The sequence below is a fragment of the Oenanthe melanoleuca genome, chromosome 2 (assembly GCF_029582105.1).
Source record: "Oenanthe melanoleuca isolate GR-GAL-2019-014 chromosome 2, OMel1.0, whole genome shotgun sequence".
Taxonomy (NCBI): Eukaryota; Metazoa; Chordata; class Aves; order Passeriformes; family Muscicapidae; genus Oenanthe; species Oenanthe melanoleuca.
The window spans coordinates 142,174,482-142,190,903 of NC_079335.1; the positions used below are offsets into that span (position 1 = coordinate 142,174,482).

Genomic DNA, 16,422 nt, shown 5'->3' on the forward strand with positions numbered 1-16,422 from the left:
TTCCTGATGATTTGAAACCTGGCTCCAGTAGTCTTCCAAGTGTGTACAAGGCAGCAGAGATGGAATTTTGCAGCTGGTGCAATAGGGTAACAAATTTTATCTGAGGTATTTAGGAGAGGATGATACTATTCAGAGATTTTTTTGCCCCTGCCATTCATTCTTCAGCAGTGTGTTTTCTACGATGTGCTGTCATTAATTTTAAAAACCAAATCCATTGATGGATTCTTTCATGGTTTTTTGTAGTGATGGTATATTTATTAGTAAGTTTAGCCGTTTTAATTTTTATGATTTCTTTTGAGTGAACCTGAATATAAAATTCATGGGTAAGGAAACTTGAAAGAGCACAGTTCTTCTTCAGAAGAAGAATTAATAAAAAAGTTATCAGAATTTGTAAGATTTCATTAAAAAAAAAAAAGCTGTCATAATAATTTAGAATTATATGGGCTTTTTGTCCAATTTCTCTGAATTATGCTGATAACAGAATGCATAAAAACCAAAGGGCTTTCAGACATCCTTGACAAACTAAACAGGTTGATTACTTAGCCCTGCATGTGCAGGTGTGATGGTTTTGGGTCAGGCTCTCAAACTCGTGTATTTTTATTTTAATGTGCACATCCAAGGCTAAGCATTTAAACAGGCTTGCATTTGACTTGGAAGAGGAAGAACAGAAATGTAGTTAGCTAAGAAAGTTTATATTTGGTAATATTTTGCATTAAGCTTAGCCATGAGTTCAGTGGCATTGCTAAGAGATTCTGTTTAATGGTAGAACACTTTGTCAGTGTTATTTTGTTTTGTTTTGTTTTTAAGCTGAAGTTCTTATTCTACAATAAATTAAATGTAGGGGTGTGCTAATGTGAGGTGTGTCTAATGAGACTCAAACCCACGTTTGTTTTTATTTTCCAATGGAAGCTAAACCTCAACCTCTGATCGCATTTTTGGAAGAAAGAAACCTTCAGCATATCTGCAGATTGGGATCTAGAATTAGCTGTAAAAAAATAAGGTGTGTCTGTATATAGAGAAGGTAAAATTTTCTGGTGTTACTATTAACTTCATTTTGCTGGCATCTTCTCAGAGCTTTCATTGGAAGGACCTCTAATTCAAAATACTGTACTTTTTCCAACAAGACATTATTTCCAGCTGTTTAGGTGGAGAAAGGTTCCCTTGGGGACCCTGAATGAAGCATGTTACCTTTACTGTAGGATCCAGATGTGAGGAAGAAAACCAATATTTATCCCTTTGTCAGATGACTTTATGTGCTTACTCTGGAACTTATGGGGCCTGGAATTCCTGTGAGTCTTATATATTCCCCCAAGTCTTTAGAATTGAAGTATCATAGAACATCCTTATCCAGTATGCTCAGTGCTGTAGCTCCTGGATGCTGCTGTAGTTTTAAGTTTTTAGTAAAAAGTGATTTCTGGTGCAGTCTCTCACTAAAACAACAAAGATTAGTGAGGAAGGGAAGGTGGTGAAGGTTACTGAAGGTTTCCCACCCCATCACTTCTGAGGACCTGTTCCTTGATAATTTACCTTCCCATGTTTTGCTGGTAATGGAAACTTTCTAGTTAGCTTTATGTTTACAGGGTGTTTAAGGCCACGGTGTCAGAGATCTGTTCAGCTGGCAGCAGTGACTTGGGCAATCGCCTTTCATTGCAGCTGCTCAGCCCTGCTGCTCTGCCAGGGCACTGCTCAGGTGCTGGAGATCCTGTCTGGGAGCTGGCTCCTGGCAGAGTAACCTCACTGTGGGAAGGGTACCTGCAGCTTACCTCTTACTTCAGGTGAATGTTGCACTGTTGTCCTGTTAGTTTTGCTTTGACCCACACTAGGTTTCCTTGTAAAGCTGTTTTTCTTATTCTCATAGTAAAATCCCCATGTTCAGAGAAGCTTTGGTTTTGAAAGGAGTAGGCCCTATTAATGGCTATTGGTTTACACACAACTTCCAAAGTTATTTACTCCTTATCCCTTTTAGCTTTGAGGTCAATGTTTCCTTTTGCTATGGTATAGTTTTAAATTCATAAACTTGTACTTTTATCACTTTATTGTAGTTTAGAGAATTCTTGATCATACATCTTGAATGGTTTTAGCCTGTTTAAATAATTAGAGATTTAAAATGGTTCAGATATGCAGGAAAAAAGTCAAGGTTTGGTTTAATAGTAACGTCTTCATCATGTCAGTAACATATAGTCAGCAATTAAGTATCTCTTGTTGTGCTTTACTTGTCAGTAAATCAAATCTTCCACAAGTCAAGGCATGCCCTGTTTAGGCTACACACTCATCAAATTTAATTTTTACAAGGAATACTCAAAACTGCCCTAAGACTTTTCAGAAGCTCCAGGAAGTCAGCTTTGTGTTACCTTTGTGAGGATTTTGTGGGGGCGGGAAAAAAAAAAAGAAAAAGTCTAAATATAACAAAAAAAATTGATTAAAAAGTAGATTGCTTAACAGCTGTCTAAAGAATTCATGTTGAGATGTGTTAGCACTGAGTTTTTAAAGTTGAGAAAAAGAAGGGTTAATAATTCATTTTACTTATGGTACTTGCAGCACAGTTTACAAAATGATAGGTGCAGATATTCTGTAAATGTTTTGTGGAAATTTGTCATGAAAAATCAATACAAATTGAGCTGCAATTCCAGTGTGTTTGAAATTGCTTGTATCCAAGAAACAAGGAGTGCAACCCATGTGAAAGGTGGGAGCTGTGTGGAAATAGTTAACAGCAGACTTAGGGATTAGTGTTGGGTTCAGCCTTGCTGTTAATGAGCTGGAAAAAGGTGGGAGCAGCGAGTTAATGGTATTGACAGACAATGTGGAGGTAAATGGATTTGTCAACACAAAAAGAGAGAAAATGGAGAAGAACACAGGTTAGGAATATACAAAACGGGAGAAGGAGGTTCCCCCCAACTCTAACAGATGAAGCAACCACTTTTGATTGAGTCAGTCAGGGCTGATGAGAGTGAGAATCCCATAGTAAAATAGTGCTGAAAGGGCACAGCAGATAAGTCAATAGGTTTTTTAAAATCATATTTTAATTATTTCAAATGCATGATGAAGATGAATACATCCCTGTTTATTTTGCAGTTAGACTATGTTGAGATAACAGCAAGCATGTCCAGGGCACAGTGCTGCTTTGAGTGGACAGTTAATGTTCACACCTCAGTTTAAACTAATGCAAAGTGGGGAAAAAGGTGTTGCTGGTCAAATGCAGTAGTTAAGAATGAAGCATATTTAAAACTTGCAATTTTCTATTTTTTATATTTTTAAAAATAATAAGCCTGTTTTACCTTGTAGATGGTGGTGGAAATGTAATGGTAAGCAGAGATTTGTTTTCTCTTTTTAGGAACTTTGAAAACAAAGTTATGCTCAGAAAAGAGAGGGCAATTTTATAAAGTAGCGTTTTCTAGTGATAATATCTGTAGTCCACAGTGGATAAAAACCTGTAATAGCTATTACCATCCTAAATAAATAAATAAAATTATCCACTCTTGAACCATCCCAAATGTAACCTCAGCTGCTCTGCAGACACAAACATCGAGACTAGACTAGCAGCATTTACCAGCTGTGTGTAAGAGCTACACTGCACGTAAAGGGATTTCACATTTTATTATGTGGGAGGGATGATGTCAGTTTGGTTGATTATGCCCCTTTCAAGCTGCTGTGATAATTACCTGCTTGTTACCAGAAGTGTCGAACCCATTTTCAGTTCTTGTTTGCTTTTGCTGTCATGCCCTAATTGCTACATAATTTTGTCCCTGCCAATTACTACCTTGGAGTTGAATTTTACAGTGAAAAAGTTGTAAGAAGCAATAAAGTAATTGTTTTTTAGATCTTGTAATTTCAGTAGAATATTTTATTATGCTACAAAGCATATTGAAATACATACTGTTTGCTTCTGTGATACAGTGAAATCCTGTGGTTCCCACTGAAATGACAACAACGTGGAAGGCATGACTTTTGGACAGAAATGGATACTTTTTGTTTTAGAAATAAATATATTTGCTGTGTTCTTCAGAGGCAGGTTTGGTGGGCTTTTTAACAATCCTTTCCCTTCCTTTTCATCCTTTTATCCACTTTGTGAGTTTTAAAGTTTCCTTTGATGTAGATATTAGGTCATCTGATGTGGTCCTTTATGTGTCGTTTTCTATGAAGATGTAATGTAAATGGATTTCTTTAAAGGTGCTGGGCTTAACAGTGTATTATACTCTGATTAAAACTATTTGTTTGAATTATTCAGTGGAATAAAGCCTGCAGTAATTGGTTTAAGGACTGGCTGACCAAGCACTTTGTTGTCTTTGGGAGCTGTCATCGCTTTGCTTTGGGTTTTTTGGGTGGTCCTCCAGCAGTGAAGTCTGGTATTAGTCAATATTAATAACAATTACTGCTGTTGAAATCTGTATATGGAGTGACATGGATGAGCACAGGGAAGAGGCAGAGCAGAGCAGTTAAACAAAATGCTCTTCAGAATGAGGAGAGGGGATGGTGTTGCCGTGTAGTGATTTAGGGATGGGGCTGCAGTCCAGAAAGGAGCATTTCTGGCAAGAGATTTAGAGTGTGGGATGTTTGTGGCTGTGCACTGAAGCTCTGTTTATCATAGAGATTGTGAGATTTGCTGCTGCCATTTCAGTGTGATTCAGATATCCACAGCAGAAAGACCGAAATATTGGCAAAAAGTCATGAAACGGACTGGAGATTGTAGAAAGCTTGGAGAAAATTGTTTTGGGGAGGAAGGCAGAGTTATGTTTGGCTATGGGGGTGGGGGATTTAAACCCTAAAAACAAGTAGTAGTTAGAGAACAGTAAATGGTATCTCTGGCAGAGAAAATACTGAGTTCTTAAAGGATCCCTAGTGTAAGAGGAAAAGGGACAAGCACCAGTGGTTGAAAGCTGAAACCAGAGAAGTTCACAAAGGAAATGAGCACGAATTCAGAAGGAGGAACAAATGACAAAGGGAATGGCAGAGTGAGTGGCTTTCTGAAAGACGGGCTTCAATCAATTACGGTTATTGAGTGATAGTTATGCATATTGGTCTCACATGGATAATGATTCTGGCATTGTGTCCAGTGAATCTGTGAGCAGTTGGACTTCTGTGCTGATAGCACTCCCTGTAGCAGCTTTTCCAGGGATGGTGTAATGAATGTTGAGCACCTTTGTGGTGGAAGATTCTTTTAAAACGCTCTCTTTAATACATTGATTGCAAAAGACAAATGATTTCTAAGGTTCCGAGGACAAGGCATACCTCAATTGTAGTTCTTCTTGTTAGCATAAAGGCTTTCTGGTACTTCAAGGAGAAATTTCAGTGTGCAAAAACAGAGCAAAAAAAAAAAAAAAAAAAGATGCAGCATACTCTTCAGAAAAAAACAATTATTTTAATACTGAAATTTGTGTGGCTGTGAGCTAGGAACAGCTCTGTCCTGCCGTGACACCAAGGCAGTACTTGGATAAATGTGAGTAGCTTTAGGGCCATTAAGCTACACGTATGTGCTTTCCCTGTCTGTGTCATCTTCACAAGTGGTTGCCAGTATAAGAGCTATTCAGAGCTGCTCTGCCAGCTTTTTATACCTGAAAGCAATTCTGAAATGTTTGATTAAGATAATTTTTAAGGCTCTGTGGTGTGGTCTGGTGAGTAGAGCTGAATTTCCATGCTGTAAATGTTAATTAGAAGCATATGTGTATATGTAAAAAGCAAGCTGAAATAAAAGTATAAATATCTAAGAAGCTGTCGTTCCAGAAGGTCTGTGCTCAGAAAAGATTAGGTAAATATACAAATATCCCATTATAAATCAGCTGCAGTATCATTTCTGATTGTCTTCATTACTTTTTTTCTGGTAGTTAGCAAAAAAGAGAAAAGTTAGGAAGCAAAGGGATTCAGACTCTGATTTCCAAATCCATTTAGACAGTGTTGCTTGCACTGTCACTAAAAGAAGCTTTACTTGCTTTATTCTCTCTGCTCCTTCTCCATTAACCCTTTCCTATTGCTGCTTTTCTCCCTGGCTGCTTCCAGCACAGGCATTCATGAACCTCTAATGAATGAAACAAACTGATGTGGATGAAAACTATCTCTTTTGCTGGGTATAAATTCAATCAGTGTTAATTCAACTTAGTATAACTTGTAAGTTGCCAGGTCTGCATGTTTGAATCATGAACATTTTCATGTTTTCCTCCGCAGTGAACATAGATTTTGAAAATTTGTTTCCTATTACATTAAAAAACAATGTTTGAACTGAGTATATTTGTGGAACTGGAGAGAAGTTGCAGAACTTGAGGACCTTGTGCAAGTTGCAGGGCAGTAAGTGGAATGAGCTTGCAGCCTTTTGTCCTTGGGTGGTGGCCTCAAAGGAACTTGACCTGGAGGTATCAGTTGGTCCTCTTGGATGACTTCCATTGTAGTAGCTGCTCCAGTGGGGTTCGCTGGGGACGTGCCCCTCTCATGTGACACAGGGACAATTTTGTTTATAACTCTGACCTGGATCATGTGATGTAGGCTGAGCAGTAGATCACTCTCATGCTGGCAGTTCTGACACAGCCTGATCCCTTCTCAGGCTGGGGAGGGTGATCATCAGGTAGAACTCCTCTAGCATCAAGTGCTGGGAGGCCCATCTTTTTATTAGCTTCACTTTTTTAAAGGTTTTATTTCATAGGAAACTGAATAAATGAGGAACCAAGACTTGAAAAAAATAATTAAAACGCCCAAATAATTTTAAAAATAGTATATTATATTTAATTTATATTTAATTTAATTTAATATAATATTTAATTAGTATATTTAATATTAAAGGGCTGAAGTCTGGCGTGGAGAAAAAATATACAAAGCAGCTTGGTTTAGTTGGTAGTGGTCTTTAATAAAAACAGGTGAAATTTTGAGAATGTTGGTGAACAGCAATGATCATTGTCCTACATAATAATGGTAATTAAACAATCATTTGAACAGAAGTTTAAAAGTTCTCTATTATAATTACTTAGAGCTATTTGTAACCTCTCTCTGATTATCAGAAGGCAAATTTATGTCTGCAGTTTAGAAGACTCCTCTTCAGGGATGAAGAAAAGGTTTAGGCACATAATTGTTAGCAGAATTTCTAACAAAAACCTTAGAATTTCTACCTCATCAACACCCCTAGAGATTGATATACCTGTTTCTACAGAAGCTTTTAGATGTGTTTGAAGATCTGTATTACTTGTGCCTGTGCTATGTAGTGTTGCTTATTATGCTACTTATATTGTTGTTTATATTTCACAATAGTATTTCCAGACTTTTATTTACTCTGGTATAAAAATAGTTTCCATGATCTGGCTTTTAGGATTCACATCTAGTTTGAAAACAATTTTGTTAAAAGAAAAACAATTCATGTGAATTATAAATACACACTGACACCCATCTGATTCCATTGCCCATTTTCTTCTTAGACCTATTTTTACTCTTCTGAGGTTTTCCAAGCCTTCTGACTAAGTTTTAATGGATTTTTAATTAGTGAGCAGATCTTGTGTTTTTTCCCTTTGGCTTTCCTAGGTTTAGCAGTTTTATTGAAAGAGAAATATTTCATAATACTTGTTGACATTATCTGAAATAAAAAATGCATTTCTTTATAAGGAGCACTAAGGGTGCTAACAGATGGAAAAGATACGTGGTGATATGACATTCATTTCTGTTTTTTTTCCTGTCTAAATCCATTTTAGATGGGTAATGACAAACTGTGGTTGACATGCAAGAACTACTTTTCTTACATGCCATCAATTAATTTGAGTATTATAAAGAAAATTCTATCTAATGTATTCTAGGCCAACATCTTGTATAAAAGCAGGTTATTTATAGCTCTTTGGGTACTGCCCTTCCTTTCATGTCCTGATCCTTCTAGGTGAAGCTTAAGGGCTTGTTTAAGACTAAATACACTGAAATTGCTGACCATAGGTTCTTCTTTGCTTCTTAAAACATAGTTTCAGGTGAGACTGGTGGACAGATGCCTTTCTCAGGAAATCCTCTAACACATACCTGAGGGAGAGAAAGGTGTTGTGGTTTTTTTGTTGTATTAGTGGCATCAGAAACATTTCAAAAATGTAAGAGATGGAGTTACTTTTCATGTAATCTACAGGAAGACTTGTGTTTGCTCTGAAGTCCAAAGACATTAGCGAAAGTGACTTGAGACAAAAGATTCTGAGCTTTATTCATTGAGAAAGCATGACATGTTCTGAACTAACTGATGCATTTTGATAGATGTAAGATCTGGAAACCTCTCAAAATGATGTGTGAGTGGGGTTAGTTTATCTAAAACACGAAATAGTTGAGTATTTGCATCCTTTTTTGAGTGTCCGAGCTGAATTAATGATGAATAAAAGCAGTGGTTACAACACTGTGTAATCAGTGTATGCAGACTGCACTTGCTGGGTATAAAAACACTTTTCTGAGTAAAAACTTCAGTATTTAGTATTAGATTATTGGATTAGTATACCTGCACTTTGTGTGGCTGAGTGACAGAGAGCACAGCCTTCACCTGACACCTAAATATATCCAGTGAGGATATTTAACTTAAGGAGACAAATGCACTTTGCAAGAATCTTCACGATGTTCCTGTGATAAGACTCTGTCAGACTGCAGAGTTCCAAAAGGAAATCTTTGAAAATGACTTCTAATTAATGGTGCTAAAATTACAAAAATCTGTTCACAGAGACCAAAACTTCTACCAAGTTCCAAGTACTTGGCAGCTGTTTCTCATGCGTGATGACTCAGATCCGCTGAATTTTATGTACAGGATCTTGAAATCACCAGACATAAGAATTACAGCCCTTACCATTGTATTGCCACCTTTATTCAAAAGAGAGTAGCAGGCAAACCTTGCAGCTTGTGAAAGAACAAGGAGCTGGATAAATCTTAAAAAAGATTTGAGCTTGGTGCTGATGTGGGTAAAGCATTCTGGGCACCATGGCTGTTCACAAGATTGGAGGAGTTATAACTTGGCATAGCCCGTCGTCATGGAGAAACAAATCTCATGTTCGGATCAAAGTGGATGCTTACTCTTCCTGTCAGGAAAATGCAGTGTTTGGTGCAGTAGCATATTTTGATGCAATTTTGTTCACTTAGAGGATTGAGGAGTGTGGACAAGAGCGATGCTGAATGGGGCGGGTTGAATTTGTCACACGTGGAAGTCTTGCAGAGGTTAGAAATGTGTGCTCTTGACAGTGCCAGTGGTCTCTCAGCTGTTCATGTTACCATCTCATTCTGTTTGTCTGTCAAAAGAGAACATGTGAAAACAATCAGTGGACTTGCTAAACATTATTTAGAGAATTTACCAAAGAGTAACAACACTGAGTGTTATCTGGAGGAGTTAGAAAAGGTAGAGCCAATATCAAATCTGGAGCCAGGTATATGAACTGAACTTGCTGGGATTGGGAATTTGCAGGTGCCTCTACTTGGTAGCTCTTGGTTCTTCCAGAAAGTTGTCTTAATTTGATTCTTCAAAAGGTTTTAAAAAATACTGCAAGTGCTGCAATTCTGGTATGCTGTTCTAATCGTTATGTTAGTGAATATGGCCAAGTGCATTGGTAACAAATATAGAAAGGATGTAGTTTGTGTAAAACTGCAAATATATAATGTGTTGTAATTGCATCTCAAGTTCTTCTGCAATTTTTTCTGAAAAGTGTATAATTGTTCAGGTCTATTTGTAAAATGTTTTGTGTTGCAGAACTAGAACTATAAATGAGGCTACGTATCAGTGGGAATGTTGTTCTTGAGAAAGAAGAACCTGTAGCAGTTTCTGATGCAGTGCATTGCTGGGTTAATGTGACAGATATTTGACTGAAAGCAATTTTCACTTAGAGAATTTATAGACGTCTAAGCAATCAGTTTGAAAAGTAAAAAAGAAAGCTGAAAGATCTGAAAGCCTTTTATATGATTTCTCATTCAGTTATTGGAACTGTCTCCAAATCTGAAGTCCATACAAGTATGGAGCCAGGCAGCCTGGCTTCACGCTTCGAACATCCAACTCAGATTTTCTCATGTAATGCTATCACAGAAGGATGTGCAGAAGTCCTTGCAGTGTGGTAGGCTTATTGTCAGTGTCTCAGGCCATAACTGGCTGTAGCAGAGCTTGTAACTTCATGGGTATTTTATGGGCTCATGTGAAAAATGTAATATTTTATGTACCAGCAATTGTTCATGAAGTGGTAATCAGTGATACTGAATCTTCCTGGTTTGATCTTTGGCTGGTGTGACCCTCTGTGTCTCTTCCCAACCCACTGAGGATGTTCTCAAATGGGTAACAAGTTGTGAAGAAGACTTTATGGTCTAGATACTGTTAGTAAAGCTCTGTTTCAGGTATGATAGTCTTCATCAGCTTTGTATCTCAAAAGAGCATTTCCAGACACAAACTGAACAACTGTAAATAACATCAGGGATGAACAGAGAAAATACTGAATATGGTGGCTTTGTCCAGACTAGCCTCATCACTCAACAGAGTGCAGCTTCAGCCTCCTGGATCTGGTGACCTTCTCCAAAACTGAGTTGAGACTGAGATTTTTTTAACGTGGGATGACATTCCTAATGCTCTTTGATTTGGGTACACAGTCCTCTGATGAGTGCCTGCAGGCAGCACGTCCTGTTTGACTTCTCTCAGTCTCCCATGGAAAGTAATTTTGCACCAATATGGGCCTGAGAGCCTCCGTAGTACAGGTAACTGTGTGAGGACACTTGAAGTAAAAAATACAGATAAACCAAACTTCACATTTGCTTAAAAGTACTAATTTATTTGGCTTTTAAATTGCTAGAACTATGCACTGCAGATTCATTTTGATACTTCACTCCCAGCCTCTCAGGACAGCCTTGTTTCTCAAGAGCTCTGCATTTACCAGTGGGTTTCCTTTGCAATTGCTTACTGTGTCAACAGTGACTGTACTCTAGAATGAAAGCAACGATGCATCTGTGATATTCAGTACAAATAATCTTAAAAAGGATTCTATTTGCATTTCTGTGGGCAGTGTAGAAAATCTTTGACAAATCTCCCTGTCACAGGGAAGTTCTGGAAAAGTTAAGGTGAGAATTGTCTAGTGGAGTTAGGTTCTTTTTGCACTTTTTCTTGGACATCTCTGATCTCAAAGGCTATAATATTTTTTTCAGGTGTTTATTGCTCTCAGTAGTAACTGCATGAAATATAGATGTAAAAAAGTTTCAGCTCTGAAGATGTTTTAGCCCGAGTAAAGGAATAACGTTGAGTGACTGAATAATGTTTTTTCGATCGTTACTGGTTAGAGGAGGTGTAAGATGGGAAGTTGCAATGTTTTGGTTTTAAATGTAAGCTGGGTCACTTTTATGTAGTAATTTATTAAATATTAAATATTATTATGCTTTATAAATTTAAAGTAGTAAGAAACACACTTCTCTCTGATTGTACCAGGAGACTAATAGGCAATATCAATTGTATTTTTGGGATGTTTTAACAATGAAACTGAAGATTTTGCAAATTAAAAAGTCTGGTTCAGCAGATGTTAAACAAGAAAGTTTTCACTTCTCTCTATTAGTTAACGGTCAACTTTTTGTCACCTTTCACTTGTCATGTTTCTGTTGCACATCTTTCCCATGCATCAGGATCCCTCAGCATTTTGTATACACATATATAGCATAAGTAAATAGGAAGAAACTACAATGTTGCATTCTTGTTTTTTACCATGTACAGAAGAAAACAGTGGAGAGTGAGGGCATATGCAGAAAACATTTTCACCTGTTACTGATGGCTCAGTTAAAAATCATGTGAAGAATCTTTAAATGGGAATCAGTTTGAAGCTGGAGTCAATATAAGAACAAGTTTCCTATTTTAGTCTTGGTAATGTTTAAGGCTGTTGAAGTTAATTCTAGCTTGGTGGCATCTTCCTTTCTTCCAAAGCTGTGCTCTTCATTTTATCCAGACTTGGATGTAGAATTTCCTCAACTCCTAGAAGTAATAAAGAGTAGTGTTTAGAGAGGGGAAAAAATACCTATTTTCCTGATAGGTTTTCCCATGAACTGATTCTTGCTTGCTGTGATTCTCTTTGCTTGGGGCTACCAGCTGAACCTTGGGTATTTTAGCCTCTACTTAAGCACAGTTAAACTTTTACAGCTGTATTTAGGACTCTACGGTTCAGTAATAGTGTAGTGGGAGCATGTGGCTTTTGCACACCTGTTAAAAAGATTCTTGAAAAGAGGGTAACAGCTTTCACTTGTGAAAGTGCCTGTGAACGTTAATTTGTGACCAGCCGTGCTGATGGCAGCACTAATTGAACCTTTTTATAAATCATTCCTGTACCATCTTCCAGCTAAGGCTGCAGACAGATGTTCATTTAACAAGACATCTGTGCTGGTTTAGGATGTTACTGTATCCCAGATGTTACACTGCTTTTTAAGGTTATTGGCCCTGTTTTATATATTTAGTACCATCAGTTTGCTCCATGGTTTGCAAAGCATGCGAAGGAAGGTGGTTTGTTTTCTGAATGATGTAGAGGTTTCAGCATTTTGGAAAAAGGAGTCAACTCTTGAGTGGATCATGTGTACCTGTTTTTATAAGCCTGGTCCAAAATGCATGGGGTGAGTATGGTAATTCTGATAGATGCTCTTCAGCAAGCTGTCATGTGATTTTGTTGGTAGCTTAGGGAAGACTTATAGAAACTGGTGTCTGGCAATAACTTCTGGGTAATCATAAACTAGGCCTGGCAGTGACAGGCATCTGAGGATAGTAGCTTTGTCAGTTATTTAATGTGGTTCCAGGAAATGTTGGCCCATGGCCTTATTCCTGATCACTTTGTGGAAAGAATGAATAAGATCCAAGATGCACTTTTGACCTACATTGTACTTGTCCAGTTATGGTGCTATTGCTGTGACCTTTCAAAAAACAGCAAAAAAACCCCAATCATGCAGAAAAGAGAAAAAAAGAAACAGTATCTCATTACTGTCTGGTGAATAAGAGACTTTTCCATTTTCTCCTGTACTGCTCTCCGTGCATTCAGAGAAGCCACTCAGGTGCTTGGTGATCTCCCAGTGTTACCCAAATCCTCAGGGCTTTGAGACAGCCTCAGCAGGGCTTTCCCCCTGTCCAAAGGGAGTATCTAATGCTCTGCTGAGCCCTGCAAAAGGATTTTCTGGGCTTTTTCCCCCCCTCTGGGCTAAATTTAATTAGTTGCTTACCCAGAGAAGAACTATGAGATTTTTGTTTACCATGGTATATTTAAAGATGGAGATTAATGAAAGGCATTAGCTAAAAAAGCTAATTGATAAAAAATTTAGGAGTAGGTCACAAAGGATTTTGATAAATGACACTGTTTTATGGAAGCAGGAGTAAAATTATCATAGACAGTAATTATATTCAAATGGAGTTCTGTATTTCTAAAAAAGTTTTGTCTATAAAGTCCTAAATAGTTATGTCTTTGTTGTTGACTTTATTCCATAAAATACTGAATGTGCATTGAACACTTCAAGAAGTTATATTTCTCTCTGTGGATCTGTTCTTTTGAGCAGAAATAGACATACTCTTGTTTTTTTCCTTTCTAAATTGAACTCTGTTGTAGGAAAAAGGCGGGTGAGGAAGCCGTGGCAGGGACCTTGGCAGCGCTTCAGCCGCGTACCAAGCTCCCTGCCTGCCCACTGACTAATATTTATTGTTTTCTGGCAGAGTGTGTGTTGGTCAGGCTCTGCCTGTACATTTTGTTCTGGTTCTGTTGTGAGCTGTAGGAGATGTGGCTCATCTGTGTTCAATACTTCTGCTATCCAGAGCTGCTGAAGGTTCTGCTGTGATGTGTGGAAGGGTGATGTAGTTGCTCCTCCTGTTCAGAAAGTTTGGGCTGGGCTTCAAGATCTAGAGCAGAACTGAGATTGTAGTGTTCAGTACAGCAATTATGGTTCAGGACTGCCTGGCTTTGTGTGGGTAATGGGCAATAGTCACAGGCTGTTGTTCCATAATTGCTTTAAGGCACCAAAAACTGGTTCCCCAGCATCATCTTTCCCCCATTGCCTTCTCACATCCTCCTTCAGAAGGATGAACTTGAGAGGAAACCAAATCCCAGGCAAAGAACAGGGCACAGGCTGTTTTTCCCACTGTATTTAAGGGCAAGTAGAAATAAGTAGAAAGAAAAATTTTAAAATAATTAACAGGGTTTGTCAGTGGGACAAACCAGCTAAAAGTTTAATGTATAAAATTATGAGCTAAAATGTGTAAAGTAATGCAAGTAACATGAAACAATCCATTCTTACTACAAATGCTGATTGCAGCGATTAGGTATGCTATATGGCCTTCTGAAATGGCATTTGCTGTGGAAACATTAAATTATAGTTGTCAGTGCAGTGTATATTTCACTGTTTTGTGACTTGAATTATTTTTTTGTTCTAAGCCAAACATAAATTTGTAGGCTATAAAATCTCTTCTGATGATTGGGAAATGGATGTAACCAGCAAAAATAAGTAAATGATATAATTTGCCATGTTTTCTGCTGTTTCTTCAGTTTTATTTAAAACCTGCACAACATAAAAAAGCCTTCTTGTAGAATATTTGGGGGAGGGGAATTGCAAGAAAACACCAGCCATGGTTATATCTTCTGCTGGAAGAAGCAATTATGTTTAATTAATTGAAACCTCTGCTTTTCCTTGGTGTTAAATAGGTTGCTAAAATACGATAGGGAGTTCAAGGTGCAAATACTGCTCTTGTTTAAACAAAATGTTTAAAAAGGCTTTGTGAGGTACTTTGGTGTTTAATACATGAAGTGTAGTTTATTAGAATATATAAACTCATCTGTAAATTATTAAATAAACAATCATAATCTTCCACTATCCAGCAAGTTTTACCTCCAGGATTGCGTTGGGGAATACTGAAAAGGGGTACCCATGAAAAAGCAGAATTATCATTTATGTTTGTGATGATTTCACAGTAACCCTTGTTTAGTACAGACTTGTAACTTTGCATGGCAGACAGGTAGTTGGTAGAAGAATAATTGGGATAGGATTTAGAAATAATCCCTGTCCTTAGCTGATTGTGCTCTGTAAAGCTTTTGAGCATTCCTACACTAAGGGAAGTGTTTTCACTCACCTGCATTCTCATCCTTTCACTGAGTGCTGGATGATGTGCTGGGATGTTGTGAAGAACTGCAAGAAATTAAATTTTTGGCTCTTTACCTGCTGCTTTGTTTTTCTAAGTGTTAGAGGAGTGTTGCCTTCCTTGCTGTATCTCAGCCTTGCTGGAAGAGCCTGTTCCATCCAGTGGCTGGAACAATGCATTTGCTCTGCTCCCTGTTCTTTGTTATGGATGGGAATCCATCTGTGACCATCTCAGATGCTGCTGCCAGCAGTGTTTGTGTCCTTCCCACTTCCAGATTCCAGCTAGCTCACTGGTCACTTGGGCTGATGCAGTGGCTGCAGGGAGGAGTGCAGGGCAGTTTCTTCTGGTCACTGTGCAGTTTATTCTGGTTTCAATTTTTGTGACATGTGGGTTTTAAGAGACTACACTGGGAGCTTTAAAGTGGCATAAAAGTGAAGGGGATGCTTCTGTCTGTCATAAGAAGGTTGTTAAGTATTTTGTGTGTTCTGAGTGTGCAGTCAGTGCTTATGGATAAGCAGGCAAGAGGAATGATAACCTTGTAATCCCTAGGGTTCCCACAGTGCTCACTTTTTCAGCATTATCCTGAACAAATTTTTTTGAGATGCCAAGTTTTCCTGTCCTTAATCTCTTCTTGCTTTTCTCTTTCCCTCAGCTCCATTGTAAATTGAGTGGGAGGTTTTCAGACTTGGGTTTGAGCCTCATTTTAATTCTTTCCCTCCTGCACAGAGACTAAAATGGTCCCTACGCAATCTGAAGGGGTTGTCTTGTTAGGTAGTCCAAGAGAGTCAATCCTCTTCCAGCAGGAGAGCAACCTGTGCAGATTCTAGAGATGGCTTCTGTTGTGCCCAGTTCTTAGATCCAAGAGAACCAAAGGCATTGCATGGTAGCATTTCTTCTGTAGCTGATTTAGCAGATCCATCCTGCGGAAGCAGTTTGGATGGACCAAAGTGCTGTAACACACTGTACAAAAAAAGGAAATGCTGGTTTTGGAATGATTTAATCACTTAAAAAAAAAAAAAGCCCAAAACCTTTTCTCCCCAATGTAGAACTAAACCCAAACCTTTCAGAATCCTCAGTGAAAGAGGAACTGGAGGGGTTTTGTCTGGGGGGGCAGGCGGGGTGCCTGTGTGCTGGCCTGCGTGCCATCCCGATTCAGGGCATGTTGGTTGGGTGAATGGTTGCCTGGGAGCTCTGGGACTTTGGAACTGCTGAGATGCCCCAAACCACTCAAAATTTGTGTACTTGGAATCAGCAGCTCCCAGGGTCTCCCAGGCTTTCCGTCAGCATGCCAGGCAGGTTGCCAAGTAGCCTGAAAATTTGGGAGGCAAGTTGCCAAGCTCTTGGCTCCCTTTCAAATGGGCTGCTGAACAGCTGGGAATCTGGATGCCTGGGCT

At 38.4% G+C, this 16,422-nt stretch overlaps 1 protein-coding gene across 15 annotated transcripts in view; it reads left to right on the plus strand.

Annotated features, from left to right (window-relative positions):
• Positions 1-16,422, plus strand: part of KMT2C (lysine methyltransferase 2C) — a 188,627-nt gene that overhangs the window by 29,703 nt on the left and 142,502 nt on the right. The gene's annotated exons all lie outside the window — the stretch shown is intronic.